This window comes from Pelophylax lessonae, assembly GCF_965119305.1.
Source record: "Pelophylax lessonae genome assembly, chromosome: 1".
Taxonomy (NCBI): Eukaryota; Metazoa; Chordata; class Amphibia; order Anura; family Ranidae; genus Pelophylax; species Pelophylax lessonae.
The window spans coordinates 748,624,321-748,648,158 of record NC_138768.1 but is presented as its reverse complement, the minus strand read 5'-3'; positions in this window follow the sequence as shown (position 1 = coordinate 748,648,158).

Below are 23,838 nucleotides of genomic sequence, written 5' to 3'. Positions count from 1 at the left end.
AGTGATTTCGTACAACATTGTATTCACAATTCATATGGATTATCTTTCACTCATGTCATTGATTCAGATAAATTACGATAGATTTCCTCGAGTTAGAATTATACCATATTAGAGAAAAAACCCATGCCAAGAATTATTACAAACCCATCGCCAGCAACTCTCTGTTATGTTACAAGAGTTGCCACTACAACAAATGGACAAACAACATTCCAAAAGGACAGTTTTGCCGACTCAGGCAAAACTGTACCAGGCTCGATGATTATAAAGAACAAAGCCATATTCTCAAAGGAAAACCAACTGAAAAAAGGTTAACCTGAATCCCTTATAGATCAAGCATATATGATCTGACAGACCCCCCTTCCACCAAACCACAGGAACCGTGATTGATCAATCTGTCCGGTTCCCCACTAAGTTTCATTATCAATTAAGAAAATGGAACAAATCCTCAAAAAACAGTGGCCGATACTCTTAGAAGACCTCCACCTAAAAGCTGTCCTTTCCTCCACACCCCAAGTCACATATAGAAAAGCTCCCAATCTCAAAAACGAAATCACACCTAGTAAGTTTAAATCTAGAACAAGAGATCCCGCTCCCAGGATGTGCCTTATACCCTTACAAGGCATGTTCTAGTGCAAAAAGCAACTGTGCAAAACCTGTGCTTTTGTCACACACCGTAAAAACATTTTTCTACCCAAAACAAAACATATAAAATAGCTGATTTTTATAACTGTTCCTCAGACTATGTAGTCTATTGCCTCAGTTGTTCCTGCAATCTATTATATGTAGGACATACCATCCGTCCTCTCCGACAAAGATTCTGTGAGCATTAGAGAAAGATAGAGCTAGGTAACAGCAAGACATCAACGGTGTTCCCCGCCATTTCGTAACACACCACAACAAATCCACCATAGGCCTGGAGGTATGGATAATAGAGCAAATGCCCAAAGACATCTCAGAATCCGAGAAGTTCCATAAACTTTGGGACATGAAACATTTTGGATATATATTTCCTCAACACACTTTCCCCCAATGGGCTTAATGAAGAATTAGAAGTATCTACCATCTAAAAAAAGTTAATCATTAACAACATCTGTTTTTTCCCTCTCTTTTTTTCCCCAGGTAAGATCCTTTATTTCTCATCTTATGATTACATATATTCAGTCTAATTGGGTGGTGGTCGAATTCTCGGAAGTAAGTAGACACACCATCACAGGCTATAGCTATTACATATATTTCCATTATTATCATTATTATATAATTTACCATGATACACACATCTGTCTTGCAGTGGGTTACAGTTTTATCTCTCAACAACCACATACACCCCATTTTTATCCTTTTCCAGATAATACCTATTCTACTCATCATAGATACCTTTGTTAAAAATCATTTTAGATCTGCGGCCCTTTAGGCTCTCACATTAACACACACCTAGGTCTTTCACCCTAGTCTTCACGTCTCCCCTGTACTTTCCAATATTATGATCGCCCTAGTGGTGACTGTGCAATCATTCTTCCTTAGTCATATCCCTATATATAGACCCCAATTTACATATACACTATGTCCAGTCATCTACTATATCCATCTCCATCAGCTAACAACTTCTACCAGTGTTTCCTTTTTTGTCTCTCCTAAACCTCTGTTTCTAGGATCATATTCATTTTTTTTTATCCTCATTCCCAACCATCACAAATAAGTAACACAAATGTATCCGTAATTTTTCTCTCCATCTCATTTCCCCTTACAAATATATACACACGTATATATAAAATAAGCTTTTTCACTCAAAACACATATATATTCATGTAACATAATTGTAACATATATTCATATATGTGTGTCATCTTCACTCACTTATATATATCCTTTTGCCATTTAGTGGCATCATCTATATCATTCATCATTTATTTACATTTTATGAATTTACATTTAATTTTCATTTTCATATATTCCTAAGATTTATTTTTATATTTCTTATTTTTCATTTCTATTTTTAAAAATATTTTCATGTATAGATATTTTCCTGCCTCTATTTTTTTATTTTTTATTATTATTTATGTTTATTTTTATGTTTAAAATTTAGTTTCACATTATCTTTATTTTTATATTTAATTGATATTTACATTTTTATTTCCGTGTTCATTCACAACATTCTATACCCTTATTATTATTATTCCTCTTTTCCTCTTTCCATATTTTAAGCACATTAATCATTTCTAACAATGTGATAGCAATTCATTGGTCAACCCAAAAGCATATCTATTCTTAATTTTTTCTTGTTTTCCATGAATATGTATTTATTGATGGTGTCACCAGTATGATCGCTTGTATGTATGCCTCCGGATGGGTTAGTGCGCATTACTTTCCACTTGATGGCATTACAGTACCCTCCCATGGAGTCTCCCCACCAGGTGGCACTATTCTAGAGCATATAAATAAGCACGGTTCACTCCCAATACACTAGCTTGACAAAGGAGTGCATGTTGGTATTCCTCCAAAACACGTCGCAAGCATGCCATTGGTTCCCAGATGGCAGACACTGTGGCTCACCTTGCAGTCCAGCCCTCGGACTCATCCTTCTATGCCATCACTACTTCCTGCTGGACAGGACCACAAGAAGAGCAACTACAGCTGACCCAAGTTGTGTCCCCATGCAGACCCCGGACACTGGATCACCTGTGCACCTGCATCTACTTACTTCTATGTAAGTTTTTAATGTACCCTGCAACATTAAACCTTTACAGTGTTAACTCAGAGGTGCCTGTCTTTTCCCTGCTTTTTTCATGTTTGGAGACTGCTTCTGCTCCCCTCCAGGCTGGCCCTCAGCTAAAAGAGTGTTCCCCACATGCAACATGGACAACAAAGGTAGTCTGTAAGACTGCTCTATGGACATTTATCAGTTTCCACATGCCTTTTTGCTTGTGCCACTATGTGTATCTTTTAGTTTAGACTTTAATGGCTGTGTGTGTGGAGTTATTTTGAGGGGACAGCAAATTTACACTGTTATACAAGCTGTACACTCACTACTTTACATTGTAGCAAAGTGTCATTTCTTCAGTGTTGTCACATGAAAAGATACTGTGAGATACGGTATATATACATATATAATGCTGATCTGGCCTTCATTGTGTGTTGATAGAGTCTTTTTTATGTTTGGGGTTCTTAAAGTGGAGCCTTATCTGTTCTTTTGTCAATCTCGTGGATGTCATATGATGTCACCCTGGAACACGTAGTGCTGCAGGCATGATCTGTACCAGCCCGCTGCCAGATCACATGACACTTGTAAACAATGGATGGCTTCCTTTCATTCCATCCATTAGGTACAATTATGTTGCTAGCTGTGACTGGTCACAGTAATCTCATAATACAGACAGGGCCAATCACAGCCTATCTGGATTATGTGATTCACTATTGCCAATCACAGCTAATTACAATAGTAAACACTGAATGAATCAGTTTTATTCAGTAAAATCGGTTGCTTATATCAATGAAATTCATTGGTGCGTTAAAAAAAATCCTGATCACTTCCTCAGAGTAGTATAGTATTACTATGGTAACACTATATTGCACTGGTCACAGTGTGCTAAAAAAAAAAAAAAAAAAGAAAACAAATGTAATAACAAATGAAACAAAACTAAAAAAAAAGCTTATTCTCCATTTTTTTTTTTTTTTTTTTACACATAATGTCACCAGTCAGTCCCCTGATCCCCACCACAGTGGTAATATGATGACACTGTACTGCACTCGTGACAGTATGTAAAAAAAGGGGGGTATGGTCTGGTCCTGGTCTGAGATGGCCACTTATCTTTAGAGCTCTGATACCTTGAGGTCCAGCATCTTCCCTAACCCAGCTACAGAAGGACGACATGTCTGCCTCGCAGGTCTCCTTTCGGAGATCCCACTCTGTCACGGAACCATGAACCAGACGTACAACAACAGATAAGTGAAAATAAGAAAGCTTTATTGAAAAACAAGCTATAAAGCAAAAGTCCAAACGGATGGCGAAACCGATGCAGAGTCTTTGCGAAGCCAGGGGACAGGAACCAGCAGGGTAGTCAGACGAAGCCAGGATCAGGAACCAGCAGGGTAGTCAGACGAAGCCAGGATCAGGAACCAGCAGGGTAGTCAGACGAAGCCAGGAACAGGAACCAGAAGTAGCAGCAGTCTTAGTAGCATGTGAACACAGGAGGACCAAGCAGGGAACTGAAGCCACAGACCTCCTATATATATGAGCTAGGTATCCAGCTCCTCCCAGTGGGAAGGAGGAGCCGCAGGGTGGGAGGCTACAAGAAACCCAGAAACCAAGATGGCTGCCAGCACATGTCAAACGAAGGAGAACAGCAAGAAGGTAAGACCATGACAGTACCTCCCCCTCAAGGGCCCCTCCTCCGCGGAGTAAAGAACGGTTTCTGAGGGAAGCGTGCGTGGAAGGCTCGGAGCAAGGCAGGAGCATGGACATCTGCGGAGGGAACCCAGGAACGCTCCTCTGGACCATAACCACGCCAATGAACCAAAAACTGCACCCGACCGCGGACCAGGCGTGAGTCCAGGATATTGCTCACCTCATACTCCTCACGATTGCCCACTCGGACCGGACGAGGCCGAGGAACCGAGGAAGTGAAACGATTACACACCAGAGGCTTCAACAGGGAGACATGAAACACGTTGGAGATCCGCATGCCAGGGGGAAGCGCAAGGGCATAGGCTACCGGGTTTACCCTGCGAAGCACTCGGAAGGGACCAACAAAGCGAGGCGCCAGCTTGGGAGTGGGCACTCGAAGGTTGAGGTTGCGGGTGGACAACCATACACGGTCTCCGGCCTGGTAGGAAGGAGCAGGCGCTCGTCTGCGATCAGCCTGGAGTCTCTGGCGCTGCGCAGAGACCTCAAGGGACTTCTGGATCTGTACCCAAGAAGCACGTAGGACGGAAAGGTGATCCTCCACAGCCGGAATATCCTGGGGAGAGAATACCTCCGGTAACACGGCAGGTTGGAACCCATAGTTGGCCATGAAGGGAGACGTCCCAGAGGAAGAGTTCACCGCCGTGTTCCTGGCAAACTCAGCCCAAGGCAGGAGGTCAACCCAATTGTCTTGGTGATCGGAGACATAGCAACGAAGGAATTGCTCCAAGGCCTGATTGGAACGTTCTGCGGCCCCATTGGACTGAGGGTGGTAGGCCGAGGAGAAGGAGAGATGAATCCCCAACTGGGAGCAAAAGGCGTGCCAGAACCTGGACACAAACTGACTCCCCCGATCCGACACAATCTCCTTGGGCAAACCGTGCAACCGGAAGACCTCCCTGGCAAAAATCGTGGCCAACTCCTGTGCAGAGGGTAACTTCTTGAGAGGAACACAGTGACACATTTTGGAAAACCGATCCACAATCATGAGAATGACCGTATGGCCTCGGGATGCAGGGAGGTCCACAATGAAATCCATCCCCAGGTGTGACCATGGGCGCTCCCCGGTGGCTAAGGGTTGCAGAAGGCCCAACGGAAGGTGCCGAGGGGACTTACTCTGGGCACAAACGGAGCATGCCGCTACATATGCGGCGATGTCGGAACGTAGGGAAGGCCACCAGAACAGACGTGAAACAGCCCAGGACAGCTGATTCTTTCCAGGATGCCCCGCGGTCTTGGAGTTATGGTAGGTTCGCAACAACCGAGTGCGCAACTCCTCAGGCACAAAACATCTGCCGTTGGGTCTCCCAGAGGGAGCACCAGATTGAGCCGCCAAAATCTGCTCACCCAGGGGAGAGGTCAGGCTGGTGCGAATGGCAGCCAGGATCTGATTCGGAGGTATGACCGAAGTCGGAATCGACTCCTCCCTGGACAGGTCGGAGTACTGCCGTGATAAGGCATCAGACCTGATGTTCTTGGAACCGGGTAGGTAGGAGACCACGTAATTAAAACGTGACAAGAACAGAGCCCATCTGGCCTGACGTGGTGTCAATCTCTTGGCCTCAGAGAGGTAGGTCAGATTCTTGTGGTCCGTCAGGATGAGGACCGGAACCACCGAACCCTCGAGCAAGTGCCTCCATTCTTTAAGAGCCTGCACGATGGCCAATAACTCCCTGTCACCAATCTGGTAGTTGCACTCCGCGGAAGACAGTTTCCGGGAGTAAAACCCACAAGGAAGCAGAGGACCCTCTGGTGTTCTACGCTGAGACAGAAGGGCGCCTACTCCCGTCTCAGACGCGTCCACCTCGAGGACAAAGGGCAACCCAGGGTTGGGATGCGACAGAATCGGAGCCGACACAAAAGCGGACTTTAGAGCCTCAAAAGCTCGGATGGCCTCGGGCGGCCAGACCTGGGAATTACTGCCCTTCCTGGTCAGATCCGTGAGAGGCTTGGCTAGCATGGAAAAGTCCCTGATGAACTTCCGATAATAATTGGCGAAGCCCAAAAAGCGCTGCAGGGAGCGAAGACCACTGGGCTGGGGCCACTGTAAGACAGCCGAAACCTTCTCAGGATCCATGGAGAACCCCTCAGCGGAAATGATGTAACCTAAGAAGGTTACCTGGGATCGGTGAAATTCGCATTTCTCAAGCTTACCGAACAGCTTGTTCTCTCGTAACCGTTGCAACACTCGTTTGACATCCAGAATGTGGGTCTCCATGGACTCAGAATATACCAAGATGTCATCCAAATAGACCACCACACACTGCTGCAACAGGTCACGGAAAACATCGTTGATGAATTCCTGAAAGACTGCGGGCGCATTGCACAGCCCAAAGGGCATAACCAAGGATTCATAATGACCGGTCCTGGTGTTAAACGCGGTCTTCCACTCATCGCCCGCCTTGATCCTTACGAGGTTATATGCCGCCCTCAGGTCGAGTTTGGTAAAGACCGTGGCCCCCTTAAGGCGATCGAACAGCTCGGAAATCAAGGGTATCGGGTAAGCGTTCTTGATCGTGATGCGATTGAGACCCCTGTAATCGATGCAAGGCCTCAACTCACCGCCCTTCTTTTTCACAAAGAAAAATCCAGCCCCTGCCGGGGACGAGGATTTGCGAATGTGTCCACGTGAAAGCGCCTCCCTCACGTACTCCTCCATGGCCTCATTCTCCGCTACCGACAGTGGATAGACTTTGCCACGAGGAGGAACGGCACCAGATTGTAACTCGATGGCACAATCGTATGGGCGGTGCGGAGGTAGGGCAACCGCGCGCACCTTATCGAATACATCCCGGTACTCCTCGTATTCAGGGGGCAACAGAGAGTCCGAGGAAGTACACAGCAACTTGACAGGCCCATGGATGCAACAGCCCCACACTGCGGTGACCACGAGAGGATCTCGGCCGATCTCCAATCGAAAATCGGATTATGCTTCTGGAGCCAGGGGTCCCCAAGACCACCGAGTAGTGTGGAGACGAAATAACCTGGAAGCAGACCGACTCTCTGTGGACGGCACCAATGGCTAACCCCACTGGAAGGGTCTCATGAGTCACGTGTGGCGGCAGAAGGGGTCTGCCGTCTATCGCCTCAAGAGCCAGAGGAGAACCTCGAGCCTGCAGAGGAATGGAATTGGCGGCAGCGAACACACTATCAATGAACAAACCACCAGCACCAGAGTCCACCAACGCCTGGGTCGTCACCGAGCCCCCGACCCAGGAAAGGACAACAGTGATCAGTGGTTTGTCAACACGGGAAACCGGGGACGAGGAGACTCCACCCAAGATCTGCCCCCGACAGGATCTCAGGTGCGAGCGTTTCCCTGGACGGTTCGGACATGCCAACCGAAAATGCCCACCGAGACCACAGTACATGCAACGGCCCTCGCGTCTCCGGAGTACCCTCTCCCCCTCGGACAGGCGAGCAAACCCCAGCTGCATGGGTTCACCCCCCAGACAAGTCATCCCCAGGAGGCGTGGGAGGAGAGGGAGGCACGGGTGGGACAACAAAGGTAGGCGCCAATCTGTTAGGAGGCCTCCGCAGACTCTCCTTAAAGGAAGGTCTCTCCCTGAGTCTGGTGTCAATCAAAATCAGGAAAGAAATAAGAGACTCGAGCTCCACTGGTAGGTCCTTAGCTGCAACCTCATCCTTCAAGGCATCCGAGAGACCATGAGAGAAAGCAGCGACCAGAGCCTCATTATTCCAGCCCACCTCTGCTGCCAGGGTACAAAACTCAATGGCGTATTCAGCTACGGATCGTGAACCCTGTCTGATGGACATAAGGAGCTTCGCAGCAGAGGCAGCACGAGCCGGCACATCGAATACCTTCCGAAGAGAAGCAACAAAACCGGAAAACTCGGCAACCACCTGATTGTTGTTCTCCCATAAAGGGCTGGCCCAGGCCAAGGCCTTGTCCGAGAGCAGCGAGATTAAGAAGCCCACCTTTGATCTCTCAGTAGGAAAGGCATGTGGCAGCAACTCGAAATAAATGCCCACCTGGTTAAGGAAACCTCGGCACTGAGTTGGCTCTCCCCCAAAGCGCTGTGGAAGGGGGGCAGAACCGGACATACCCCGAAACACCGCAGGCGCAACAACAGGTGTCGGGGTAGACTCTGGCGCAACAACCGGAGCGGCAGTAGGAGCGGACCCAGGAGCGACAACCGACCCATCGGCAACGGGAGCGAAATGAACCGTGCGTTCAAGCAGGGTTTGCAACGCCACGGCGAACTGACCCAACAGGTGATCCTGCTGATCAAGTCTGGAAACCAGCGTGGGTAGTGAGGATGGCCCTGCACCGTCAGAATTCGTGGCCTGTGGTACCGTGCGTTCAAGCAGGGTTTGCAACACCACGGCGAACCGACCCAACAGGTGATCCTGCTGATCAAGTCTGGCAACCAGCGTGGGTAGCGAGGATGGCCCTGTACCGTCAGAATTCATGGCTTGGTCCTAATGTCACGGAACCATGAACCAGACGTACAACAACAGATAAGTGAAAATAAGAAAGCTTTATTGAAAAACAAGCTATAAAGCAAAAGTCCAAACGGATGGCGAAACCGATGCAGAGTCTTTGCGAAGCCAGGGGACAGGAACCAGCAGGGTAGTCAGATGAAGCCAGGATCAGGAACCAGCAGGGTAGTCAGACGAAGCCAGGATCAGGAACCAGCAGGGTAGTCAGACGAAGCCAGGAACAGGAACCAGAAGTAGCAGCAGTCTTAGTAGCATGTGAACACAGGAGGACCAAGCAGGGAACTGAAGCCACAGACCTCCTATATATATGAGCTAGGTATCCAGCTCCTCCCAGTGGGAAGGAGGAGCCGCAGGGTGGGAGGCTACAAGAAACCCAGAAACCAAGATGGCCGCCAGCACATGTCAAACGAAGGAGAACAGCAAGAAGGTAAGACCATGACACACTCCCCAAGCAGAAGCCCTCTCCAATCACAGGATAGGAGCTCCACTAGAGCGACATTAGCCCTGAGCTTAAATGACTTTCAAGAGATTGCAGCCAACATGAAGAAAACCCTGTCGACAGCTATCTCAGAACTGCGAGAAGACACACTTCAATAACCCCAGAGTAGGGAAGGTGTAGAGAACAACAACCCACCATGATGCCTCACTCTGTCAAGTTCAGCAAGTCTCCGAGTCTCATTACATTCCCCTAAGAGAGCTTCACCGACACCTAGAAGATCTCGACAATCTTTGAAGGCATCACAACCTGAGGGTAAGAGGTTTGCCTGAAACCATTGAACCCAACCAACTTGCCCAAACCACAATTGCCTTATTCCCCAAGATGCCCCATTAGAGATGAGACGCATACACAGAGCATTCAGACCACGAGGCAGGGACACTAACCCCCCTAGGGATGTAGTCTGCTGTCTGGTCAGCTTTACCCAGAAAGAAAAAATCTTAAGAAAAGATAATAGTGGCAGTTTAATGTCCCATTGCACAGATTTAAAATCTACCAAGATCTATCAAATATCACCCTGCAATGCAGAAAAGAGCTAAGACCTCTCTTAGACCTCTTACGCTCTAAATCTGTCAGCTATCATTGGAAATTTTTCTGCTTCTCAGCTACCATCCAAGGCCACACAGCAAACATAAGAGTCCCTAAAGATTTGTAACACTTCTGAAACATCTTGGAGATTTCTGTGATCAAGCTGTCAGACTGGTACAGTGACTTTCCCCTACCACCAGCAAGACATACTACTTCCATGGAGGACATTCATGAAGCAGGCTAGCATGGCCTAGGGTGCAGATGCTCCCTCACACCATACTATCACACACCGAGGCACACAGAGGAATGACAGCCCAACAGCCTCCCTGGCTCATCGTAGGGCTCGTCTCTCCGCTTACAGATAGTATCTACCAAACCCAGACTGCATACCACGGATTAAGGTCAGTACACCTACTTGGTCTCTTCAACATTCTTCACGGATTGAACCCTTTCCTCTCATCCCCAACCACCTGTAACTATGCCGCACAATACAATACTCTATTACTTTATCCTACCACTGACACATCCCCTTTCTTCTGGAAGATCCGTAGTCAATTTTCTTTTCTTTTTCTTTTCCACTGGATTTCTGGTGAAAAACGCACCCTGGATGCTACCCTTGCAAACATGGTTTATGCTTTGTTTCTTCTATATATGAGTACTTCTATCAAAGATGTTCAAAACTTCCAACCTACTGTCTACTCCCACTTCAAAGCCTATACAAACTCAATAGACACTAGAAGGACTACCAACTGAGAACTCTTTTTTTCTTTTCCTTTTACACCGTTCAAGGTACTCCCATATCATGATGCACAAGGAAAAAAACAATTTTCAAAGTATCTTATAAGGCATCTCACCTCATGTGGCATCTCACCTCATGTTGCACTTATCTGCTCTCTATTTATCAATACTCTTCCCCCATGTTACCACACCCCTTCAACTCCCTACTTCTCCCTTCCTACCTCAAACTTTAATTTCCCCCCCTAATATCTAAATTCCCTGCTTTCTGTAAGGATATTACCTATTTTCTAAAGGTAAACATAAGGTAAAAAACCAATGCAAGAGTGTATACCCTTCCTTGACGATCTAACCTAATGCCCTAATCCGTGGATATGTATTGTCTACTGGTATTTCAAACTGGGGGGGGGGGGTTCCCAAAAGGGACTCATCAGATATATCCTAATCTATGACAAACCTAATTTCCAAAGTTTTATTTACTCTTACAGTATATATTATCCTATTTACACCCACTATTACTCATCTCAATAACAAGATACTCCCTTGATCCAAGCAGAGTGCTTATATAATAAACCCTCATTCACTCTATATGCTGATTGTCCTATCATCTGGTCCCCCTCAGAAGCTTCCCAATTATTTCTGTCTATGTTAAAGCAATGTTAGTATTTTTTTTTTTGTAATCAGAATGTTTAGTGTGCCTAATTGCATTTTATGCCTGGTACTATTATCTCTACAACTACATTACTATACCTGATTGCTGATAATCCCAGGCTGAATTTTCTGAATGACACATTTATTTGATACAAATCATCTCCTTGTCCCTAAAGCAGAAGTTCGTCCCAACAGGTTACATTATTTCACCTAACCTATATATATATATATATATATATATATATATATATATATATATATACTCTTTCTGACGTGAACTGACTCACACCAGGCTTATTAGAGGTGCACATCTCTGTCATTCCCAAAGAAGTAAAACATCCCACCCAAACAGCAAATTACAGACCAATTTCACTATGAAACGCAGACATCAAAATCTTTGAAAAATTCTTAGCTAACCAGATACTTCCTCTTCTCCCTTCCATCATCGCCAGTGACCAAGAAGGCTTTATCTCTGGTAGAGAAGCAAGGAATAATACAATTAAAGAGATTAACTTACATCACCTCCTGACCTCCTCCAACCAAGCAGGTTTTTTCTTATCTCTAGATGCGGAGAAGGCATTTGACAAGGTGGCCTGGGACTACATGGAAGTGGTACTTAGATCCATGGGATTGGGTAACCACCTCTTAAGCTTTATAATGGCTCTCTTTGCCTACCCAATGGCTAAGGTCCGAGTCAACAGCCTCCTGTCAAATGCCTTCTCCATCCATAACGGTACGAGGCAGGGCTGTGCCCTCTCCTCTATAATATTTATACTCACTCTAGAACCCTTCCTATAAAGCCTTAAAAACAATCCAAATATCTGCAACAAAGAATACAAATACAAACTAGCTGCTTTCACAGATGATATCCTTCTCTTTCTAACTGAACCACATACATCACTGCCCAACATTCTATCAGAATTCTGCCATTTTAGATTAATCTCTAACCTCAAGATTCATTTCTCTAAATCCTACGCTCTGAATGTTTCCCTCCATAACCAAATAGTCACCCAATGTCAGGGAAATTTCCCTTTCCAATGGAAAGAAGATGCAATAACCTACTTAGGCATCCAACTCCCTCGACACTTAAAAGACATATATCCCAAAAACTACAGTATATACCCATTTTACAAAATCTCACCAACAATCTCAAACGGTGGAAAAAACCCCACCTTCTCTTGGTTTGGTAGAGCAGTAATCCTAAAAAATGAACACCTCACCTTCTCTACATCTTACAAGCAGCCCGAATTAACATTCCCTCAACTTTCTTCCTAAAACTACAAAAGATTATGTACTAATTTTCTTTGGGGAAACAGAAGGATTAGCTACTCCCACCTTTCTCTACCAAAGCAAAAAGGAGGGATAGGCCTGCCAGACCTTTGACATTTTTACCGTGCCTGTCAACTTACTAGAAATCTGGATTGGAATATCCATGACAGATTTAAAGATTGGGTCAACCTCAAGGCTTCCTTTATCGCATTCCCCCTACACTCGTTACCTTGGATGCTCCTGAAACATACAGAATATCAACCGAGATCCACGACCATCCTTTAATCAGCCCAACCATTCAATGCTTTCATGAAACCTGCAAATTAACATCCAAATCTTCAATACCTGGCTCTCTTACATCTCCCCATCTTAACCAATACTTTCCCCCTGTAATGCATAGCAACTACTTGAGTGATACCTGGCCACACAACAGTGTAATGGAATATCATCTTCTTCGCTCCTGGTAAAATTCTTACCACGCGAAAACCTACCATCAAGTGGGCATAGCCCTTCTATCTACCCTTGGACCTACAACCAAATTTCCCACTACATTCGTTCCTTAGATAGGAAGTTTAATGTTTCCAGATCCCTTTCGCCCCTTCGAAATTTTATGTAAAAAACAAAACCCCCAGCGACACCTAATTTCCACAACGCATTCACTCCTATATACAGACATCCCACCCAACTCAAGTCGGGCATGCACAGCCTGGGAAAGAGACCTTTCCCTCTCCTTACCACCAGAAGACTGGGAAAAAATAAATCTGAATATCCACAAGGGAACTGTAAACGTGTCCACACAAGAAAACGGTTACAAGATCCAGGCCCGATGGTATCACACCCCCGCCCTCATTCATAAACGTTGTCCGGATCTCCCAGACACATGCTAGAGATGTTAAATTGAAAGAGGAACTCTCCTACATATATGGTGGACTTGCCCTAACATCCATACTTTCTGAGTGGAGGTGCAAAGGTAACCACATATACGCTTGACTTCTCCCCATCACAATTTCTCCTACACCACTCCTCTCTTTCAAAACAGCAATTATTTCAATCCCTTGCCGTGCACAAAGTAAATTCTGCTAACCAGTGCATACCAGTTCACTGGGGCTCCGCAAATACCCCCTCAATCAAAGAGTGGTTAACTAGAATTGCTAAGATAGCAGAAATGGAACGCGTTATTAGCATTACACGCGACACACCTACAGAATTTTCATCCAAACAGGCCTATTGGACCCATTTCCAGACAACAGCAGAATATCAGGACCTATCCACTACCAATAATCTGCATGTTTGCCATCACCTTAATACCCCAACCTAATTCAACCCACAGTCTACCACATTACTAGCAACCTTCATTAAATATCATCAATAACAAAACATACTATCCAAGACACACTCCAAAATGAAGAGCCTTAAAATCCCTTCTCCCACCCCAACGGAGAGAGAGAGAGAGAGAGATCGACACCCATCCCTCCGTCCCTCTCACCCCTCCCCCTCCTTTCATTTCACACCTCGCCATCCAACCCCCCTACCAAATATACCCCCCTCTCCCCCCCCCCTTACAACCTCCCGCTTCTCCCATCCCCCCTCTACCCCCTCTCATATTTTATTCATACAGAAATTCATACAGAAATCCATTCTTTTACTCATTTCTAAGCTCTTCACATGCAAAGATCTTTACCCATGTCTCCCCAACCAAGCTGAACATAATCACACCTTCCACAACATTTAATCTGCCACAAATAATTATTCGACTCATAAGCACAAAATATAAATAAACTTAACATTAGATATTTAACTGAATGTTATGATATTATCCTTAGTTTGAAAAGTATTTGAAATAATCTCCATGACTGATGTATTGGGCCGTATAGACCCCATCCCTAAATGCCGAATTCTTAAATACCTCTCCCAATATGCAGAATCCCTGGAAACTATCAAGGTATTTCTTCATCATTTTTCATAAGGTTCTTTTCAGATAACATTATATTATGTTATATTAAATTGTAAAGGTAAAGGACTCACATGTACATTGTGAGCAAAATATGTCCTTTAATAAAACCAAAAAATCACCCTGCGCGTATGTGAAATAAATTACTAGGTGTGATTAGAAAAAGATAAAGTGTAAAAAATGTATAAAAATTGTGAAAAATGCATTAATACTGCAGCTGCTGCTCATCAACAAGTGAAACAATAAGTGAATATATATAAACACAGCGCTCAAACAGTGATATAAATATTTTGCTCAAAATAAACTAGTGACTTCTAAATATATCACAATAAGCATATAAAAAACAATAGTGCAGTACGTTCCAAATAAAGAGAATTTATTGTTCCAAAATAACTTATGGAGATACACTCACATTTCAGAAAAGTAAAACAAGCCTTATATATTAAGAATATCCCGGGGGTCTAGTGGATGGTGTGCCTACCGTCCTCCTAGATGTGGAAAGCGGCGTGTGTTCCAACACTACTTTCGCTTGCGTCCCACTGAACCGGAAGTGACGTGTTACATTGGCTGTAAAGACCGGACATATGTTGACGCATTTCACCCCTCCTTGTGGGCGTCATCAAAGACATCATGTAAATAAATTCTCTTTATTTGGAACGTACTGCACTATTGTTTTTTATATGCTTATTTGCATATTCCTATGGGGAGACTACTGTGAAGGCACCAAGTTCATCCACTTACATTAAAGCCTGATAGACCCCAAGACCATAAGGTCTTAACGGGTCAACACCATCTGGTAAGTGGACTCACGTGTGGGGATCAAGGACACGTGTGGAATATAAATTTTAAAAGCACTAGGGAGCACCTTTAATATTTGCACTGAAGAATTTGTCACATTGGACTTTCATTGTTTAAGCAAGGAATTTATTTGGACACTATTGTATTTATAATTTTAGGAATATTTCCGATTCTCTGCATTTCATATATATTGTACACTTTTATACATTTTTTGTACACTTTTATTTATTAATTTAATCCAGTATTTATAAGTCACTGGTTTATTTTAAGCAAAATATTTATATTACTGTTTGAGCGCTGTGTTTATATATATTCACTTAAAATATGTCCTTTACCAAGTTCCTTGTACTATGTGTTTCTGTATTATTTTCTATTACGCTTGTTCCCATTTATTTCCAATAAAAACTCGAAGGAAAAAAAAAATTGAAATGTCTTCATTTTCCAACAAATTGTGGCAAAAAATTAAAACTTAAAAAATCTCGCCATGCCTCCTAATACCTTGGACTGTCTACTTTGCAAAAATGAGTCATTTGGGAGATATTTGTACTGTTCTGGCATTTTCAGGCCTCAAGAAATGACATAGGCTGTCAGAAGATCAATTTTCAGATATATACCATAGTTTATGAACTTCACAAATGTCCTACAGACTAAATAATAAACACCGATTTGGATTATTTTCACCAAAAAAATGTATCAGAATACATTTTGGCCTAAATTCACGAAGAAAGATTATTTATTTGCAAAGCTATATACTGTAACATAAACAAAGAAAAACTTGGCCTCTCCCCCCCTCCTAAATTCCCAATAGCAAGCCTTTTGTTATGGGGCACTCAAGCAGGCTTTCTCCCAAGCCGTGCTCTGTGTGTCCATTCACACACACTGCGTGGCTCAGCCCCGCCCCCCCAGCTATCTCCTAGCCTTTGCCCCACTATAGCTCAGTGGCAGTGATTGACAATTGCCAATGGCTTCCACTGCTGTGTAAGCCAAGGGGGAGAGAGAAACCCGGGAGAGCTGCTGCTCGCATGCACATTGCTGGATCAAGATGGGGCTCAGGTAAATATAAGGGGGGCTGGGGAGGAGCTATAAAATGATAAATAAATCAATAAAAATGCTTGAGCTGTTAAAACTACTTTAACCTCAAAGGCAAACTTTTATTATTTTGCAGCTTAGCAATTCTTAGATGTGATGGTTGCATTGGATTCCTTTTTTATGCTTTCTTTCTTCTATTTTCATTTGGTAATCCAGCCAGCAAGTCTGTTGTTTTTCACAGCACAAACTCTCTAGAAGATTAGGGTGCTTCTTCCTAGCATAATGGAAGCAAATGTTTTTTGGCATGTTTTTCTCTGTGACCTGCATAATGCAGCCCATTGATTCCAATGGGCTTCCCTACATCTGACAAATGTGGCAAAGTAGATTGTGAAGCGTTTTGGTGTTTTGTGGTTTTCACATTTTTTACTGCACATTGCTGTGTTCATCCCATGTTTTTTCACAAGGAAAAATTTGTGTTTGCTTCCACGTTTAAGGTGCCGTTAACAATAAATGACACCAAAAGGACAACTAGTTAATTTTAGTCATATAAAGATGGCCATACACTATGCAATCTGGTTGTACAATCTCCTTTAGTTTTACCAAAACGATATAACACATTGCAGTACATAGTTGATGGTAAGTAGAAATACAACCATTTTTCAGCCATTTTGTTCCCTTGCTGCAATCCTTTCCTCCTTCCCTCTTATTTGTTTTTAGTTTGTTTTTATTTATACATGGAAAAATTATTTTATACATGTATTTTTACTTTTGTTGTGGTGTATATGATCTTTACATCCATATTTATTTATTGGTGTATGAAACATCTATATACCATATTTTTGACCATTGTATGTATTTTTACCAATACCTATTGCAGTCATCCTGTTTTTTTCCCTGGCTCACCTGGCATGGAAATACGCTGTGGACCTTATGAAAATATCAGTGTTATCTGGTCCCTACATTAGTGGAATATCTAATGGTCAGCGTTTAGTTTGTTGCTATTGTTGTCTTGGTTCCAGGTTTGTTTACATATATGCAATGAATGTCCTGGGTCCTGGATCTGCGGTGCGCCGCGCCTCACTGACATCACTTCCGCCGAGTCCCGGATGTGATGACAGCACATCCTGTTCCTTCTTCAGAGCGAGGCTTGAGGCGCATATCGGCGAGACCGTGGTTTCCGGATATTCCCAGTTCACTCACATTGACATCACTTCCTACCAAACCTCGGAAATGATGTTACTCTTTTGGCGGTACACCACAGTGAGTTTTGGAGCGCACGCCGGTCTTATTTTCGTTTTTTTGCGGTTCACAGCTTATTTTCTCCAGGTGTACCCAGTATTACCCACATATTATATATATAGAGGCACATGTTACTTGCTGACAATATCTTTTGAAAAAGGCACGTATGCCGAAACATGTTAAGAGGACCTAGTCAGCCCAGCTGTTTTATACTTTATATGCTACTCTTTCACGGATGTCTGTAAGTGTATCAGCTACTTTTAAAATAAATTGTTTTTAGCAATATTACGCTATATATGTCCCCCCTTTTTTTAGGATACATCACCTATCATGTGGAAGTGGAGTCTCTGAGTGATTACATCTGCTGGAGATCTACATGTCATCTACTGTGGTCGGTGAATTCTGTGGGGACACTCCATCATTCTTTCAAGCCTGTTTGACTCCTATACTATAAGGTATTTGGGGTCCCAGCCATTTGGTGAGCGCAATCTATTTTTTACCTTCACTGGTGTTGGGATTTGCTGCACAACTAATTTATATCATTTATCCGTGTTGGAATTCTTTTCATCACCATCTTTTTCACCTTCATGGAATGTTTTTGATTGGACTTTATATGTTGTCGGACATTACCATTATTTATTTATTTATTTTTAGCGCTACACATTTATATTTCTACTTGGTTTCGCTGTTTATCACTTTTTTGTCTAGTGATTGGTGTCAGCTGCTTATACATTTCTTGAGTTAGAGCAGTAATTTTCTTTTTTTATTTCGTAGTTGATGGTAGATCTAAAGGAGATTGTATAATGTATGGTGAGCTTTAAAGATTTCCAGGAGAACACTCCTGCTGTTTTTAATACAACAGCTCTGCTCAACATAGGCTGTTATGTGATTGCTCCGCTCCTACAAGCTCTGTCAAATAAATTATCTATGCAAGAAGAAAGTATGGTACAAAACAATTGATTAGCAGAGGAAGACACTGGCTGTGTATTCAAGGAGAACAGTGCTCACTGAAATTGCCTGCATTGAAGAAGCATAAAACTACAAAGGTGGGCAGGAGCAATCTCCTGGAGGGGGTGGGCAGGTACAGGATGTGTGTGAAGGTCAGCTGCTGAAGAATTTCCTTGCTCTAATGGTTTTATGTCCCACAAAACATATACCAGGAAGTCTTGGTGGAGTTTTCTCTGGAAAAGGGAGGGCCAACTCAATATTGAACCCTCTGGACTAAGACTGAGATGCCCTTAAAGTTCATGTGCGTGTAAAGGCAGGTGTCCCAATACATTTGACAATATAGTATATAACTAACAATTTATAAGCAGTTGCAGCAACAGATTTTATGCCACTTGAATAACATTTGACCACAGTGGGCACCCCGCAGCCATAAATGGTTTGTTTCAACCCTGAAACTAAAACTTTTACTGCTTCGGCCTCATGTGGTAAAGTTGGAGAAATAATTGATCTATTGGCAGGGTCAGCATGTTTGGATTTGACAAGAAAAGAATGTTGTGTGAATGATGTCAGACTTTATTATAAATGCATTTTTATATTTTTCCCATAATTATACTTTTCAAAAGAAATTATATAATTGCTACTTTTCAAGAAATGTCATTATTTAACAACAACCTCAGCAGCCAGTCTAGCAGTTATTTTCAGCCTCATGTCATTTTCTCAACCAGGCTCAGTTTGGTTCATACCAATTTAAAATAAGAAAAAAAAATCCATAAACGCATTTTCAAATACAAGAATCCAACGTGTTCTCTGTTTCCTTGGGATCAATCACAGCTACAGTGCAGTGACCATACAAAAGAATCTCTGTAAACTGACAATACATCAGAGTCGTGTCACATGTTACATGGGTACACTACTGTTTGTTAATTCCACTGTGTACCTCCTAATATATGAATCTATGCGCCATCTTGGTTGGCATTTTCAATAATTAGCTTTGCCAATGAAAACGCCTAAGTCTTTCTTCAATAAACAACTTCCAGTTTCAGTTTAGTTCATGTTCAGAATGAGAAATCACTTTGAAACTGAGAGAGGATTGAGGTTGCCATGGAAACTAGAAAATCTCTTGCTAAGTGGTTTGTCAGAAAAGCCTATTATATTTTGATAAGAACAGTTCAGAATCATCACTGTATAATGCATATATTTACGAATACTAGTTAAGAATATGAAATATTTAGATGAAATGCAGTAAGAAATATGAAGATTGCACTGAGGGCACATGTATGTTATTATGCAATGTGTGCTTTGAGCACTAGAATGATATTTTGTGAAGGTACAGCCGTTTTCTGTGCACATGTCTATCAACAGGAAAGTTTAAAGACACAACATTGAATTGAGATACACAACTTACATATAACATTTCTGATGTCCTTTTTTACATCATACATTTATGAATTTCAGAATATAGGACTGTGAGTGTAATTGTAGTGTTTATTAGTCTTTTTTTTAGCTTTTCAGATACTGTACACTTGACAGCATTTCAATATACACTATTAGTTTTATATTATATAATGAAACAAGTTTGCAGTAGCAGGACAGAGTAACACATATGGGTTTATTTATTAAAATTGTGCAAAATCTGGTGCATCTGTGAATGGTAGCCAATTAGCGTCATAAGTTCACCTTTTTTCAGGCAGAATTTCAATTCACATAATAAATGGTAATGTTTTCCAATGCCATTTCTGGTCTAGCTATCCCAATGGGCTTTTCTCTAACTTACCTTATCCACAGAAGATCTACAATCTTGTCATTTTTTTTTTTTTAAAAGGATTTTCAGATTCCATTATTTCTCAGCTTTCACTTCCTGTTAGGTAATCTCCCGGAAGCCTTCACTTCCTCGTTGCATCACAGACGAGGGTGTGACATTGCATGTTCGCCACTCTGGACCACACCTCTCTCATTACAATACTACCTTCCATCCACTTCATATATAAACAGATTGTCCAACATCCTTTAGATTTACCAAAACTATACAATAGGAGGACACACCATCTATCCATTCACTCTGTATCTAATCAGGCAGCCCTTGCACCACATCAGGGGTGTCCTGTGGGCTGCATGTGGCCTCAGGGAGTTTAGCATGCAGCCTGAGCCCATCTGAAGGGACGCTGGGGGAAGTCAGGCAAATGCACGCCTAGGGAGATGCCAAGGGTTCTGTGAAAACGTAGTTAATGGGTGAAGGTGGTCAGCTGGTAAACTCCTTCCTGTGTCTTACTGGTTCCTCTATCTCTGTCTGTATACCAGGGAGTCTTTCAAGCATTCTGAGAAATATTGCAAGGGCTAAGGTAAGGCCTTGTTTTCAAAATTAAATAAAGCTTGTATTTGCAAAATTATATAACATAAACAAAAAAAAAGCTTGTATTTTTCTGCAACCGAGGTACATTAAAGGTATATTAATACATAGGGGAGCTGAATTATAGGAAAAAAAAACGGTAAACTTAGCCTTTAAACTTTGACAAAAAAAAAACTGGAAGCTGATTGTTTTCTGTGCAGAGCTGCGCCAGGTTTTTCACTCTCCAGTTTTAGTAAATCAACCCCATAGTACATTATCTGCGCAGTTATTGGGGCTTGTTTACAGACCCAATACTAGGTACTTTTATATACTAAATTTGAAAAACTCTAACGCAAGGATATTTAGGAGTGTTTCTCACAGCAACCAGTCATATTTCTACTGCAGGCTTGGAGATTGAACATTAACATCTCAAAGAGTATGTATACCCAACATTTTATATTCCTGATATGTCCATGCTGTTCCATGTACTTGCATGAAAATATGTCCTGTTGTCTTTCTATTGCTTCCTTTGTGTGAAATCCTTGGTGTTCCTGCCAGTCCCTTTTCTTTCCTTTTATAAACTGACCACAATAAGCAGAACACGCCATGGTCAGTTCTCTAGCTATGCTGGATGCTGAGCCTGCTCTCCTCCAATGATAGACTTGTCCTGACACCCTTCCCCCAACTGCACACCCTTTCAGTGGGAAGTTCAGCGATGTGCTGTTTCTCCTCCCTCAGCTTTTATGTAGCTGAGTACAGTTCAAATGTGATGACGATTTATAGCTATACACAAGTGTTTTGCCTTTTATTTTTTATTTTAAACTGAGGGGGTTGTTTTAAAAGGTGAGGGTTCACATATCATTTAATGATTTTTTTGTGGGCTTTAGTGCAAGTTTCCTTTGCTCTTGTTTTAATGTTTACAATAGCAGTGCCCCTTATAGTGGACCTTTCAGTAGCTTTTCTGCAATAAATTCATGCCATGGCTTACTATAAAACAACTATTATTTTAAAAAAAAATGTAAAAGGTCATTAAACTCCAGTGAAGTAATGTTGATTTTATCAGTCTGTTACAGACTCCTTTCACTTCTCTGCTGGGTACACCCTATTTGAATTTCATCCAGTTTCAGAGGAACTGGCCAAAATTTGCTGTGCCTGATAGCCCCTTCCACCCAACATCCTTTGATTTAAAAATAGAAGGAGCCAAGCAGAAAACTGTTGGTCAAACGGCGTCTGCATCCATTCAGATGGAGCCAGTGTGCTGGTATTCTAGCCAGCCAGCTGGCTATCAGAATACAACAGCCGCAGTGGAAGACTCTTCCATCCAGGCTGTATTACGTGTATATTCATATCATTATACTCAACTTGTTATTTTAAGTGACTGATCACTTATCAGGATTTACATGATTGTGTTATCTTAGTTCAAGAAAGGGATGCTGTCTTTGCAAAGTGCCTAAACAGAGTGTTATCCCTCTGATGAGAAAAGTATGTGAAGACATTGTTGGGGGTATCTAATAAGTAATGTACACCTATTACACTTTGTTTATCGTGTGCGAACTTCATGAAAAAAAAAAAACTGATGCTAGGTACACTTTAATATTTTTAAAAGAAAAATAATTAATGTTGGAACAAGGTCTGTCACAGCTGGAGCTATAACTGATCTTGGATAGTTGGGGTCTGTACATATATATATATATATATATATATATATATATATATATATATATATATATATATATATATCATAATATTATGGTCATCCTTCTAACTTTTTGTGATAAAGCATGACCTGAGGAATACATAACACAAATATTGATGAGGATCGGTTAGAGAAAAATTGGCCTCTCGTCTAAATCTGCCAAATACCCAAGAAGGAAAAATAAAACTGTTACCAATGAGAGTTGGGGGTCATAGTATATTGGAAATCTAGAAAGCTTTTGACAGCACTGTAGGGAACTGGCCCATTTAAACAGAATGGCTAGAGCAGTATTTGAAAGTGAATGGTATACCCCAAGAGAAACATGTGGCAGCATTACGAGTGTAGTGGGTGGAAAAATATACAGCCTATTTCACAGCCTAACAACATTAAAGACATGACATGATCTTTAAGGAAATAGTGAAGACAGGTATTTAGTTTAATGGCAGAGTTGCTTTATAAAACAAAGGACAACAGCTGTGTTATTTTCATCGTACTAAGCACTGTGTACATGAAAGTAACTGCTACTCCACTAGGCTTGTACAAGTTCAGTATTAATCTCAGCCACAATACTAACATGCTGATACGTATATAATTATAGTGATACTAAAGTCTCGTTTTTTTTTCCATTAAATAAATAACAAACATGATATACTCATCTCCTCTGTAAAGTGGTTTTGCACAGAGCAGCCTCCTTTTCTCAGGTCCCTGCTGGAGCTCCTGGCCCCTCCCTCCTGTTGGTTCCCCCCACAACAAGCAGCTTGCTATGTGGGCACCTGAGCCGAGTCGCAGCTCCGTGTGTCCATTTAGACATGGGGCCGTGACTTGGCCCTGCCCCCTCTCTCCTCCTTGGCTTGCTGACTTTGATTGACAGCAGGAGGAGCCAATGGCGCCCACTGCTGTGTCTCAACCAATTAGGAGGAAGAGTCCTGGACAGCCAAGTCTCTCGTGCAACATGGCTGGATCGAGATGGGCTCAGGTAAGTATTAGGGGGGCTGCTGCACACAGAAGGGTTTTTTCTTCCTAATGCATAGAATGCATTAAGATAAAAAAAAAAAAACTCTTGTCTTTTGAACCACTTTAAAGGTAATCTGATGATGAAAAGGGCTCCTTCATGCCGAAAAAATAATAGATCCAGAAATATACGCAGTTGAGGTTATGTGCAAATCCTGACTTTTCTTTTAATAGTCTATCATGACCCAACCCTTCCCAGCTCCCAAGCCTCACGATTTAACTCACGCAATGGTGGAACTACAGCCATAGCATCCATGGAGTGTGTGGGGCTCCTTATTCCTGCCAGCAAATGTCTGTG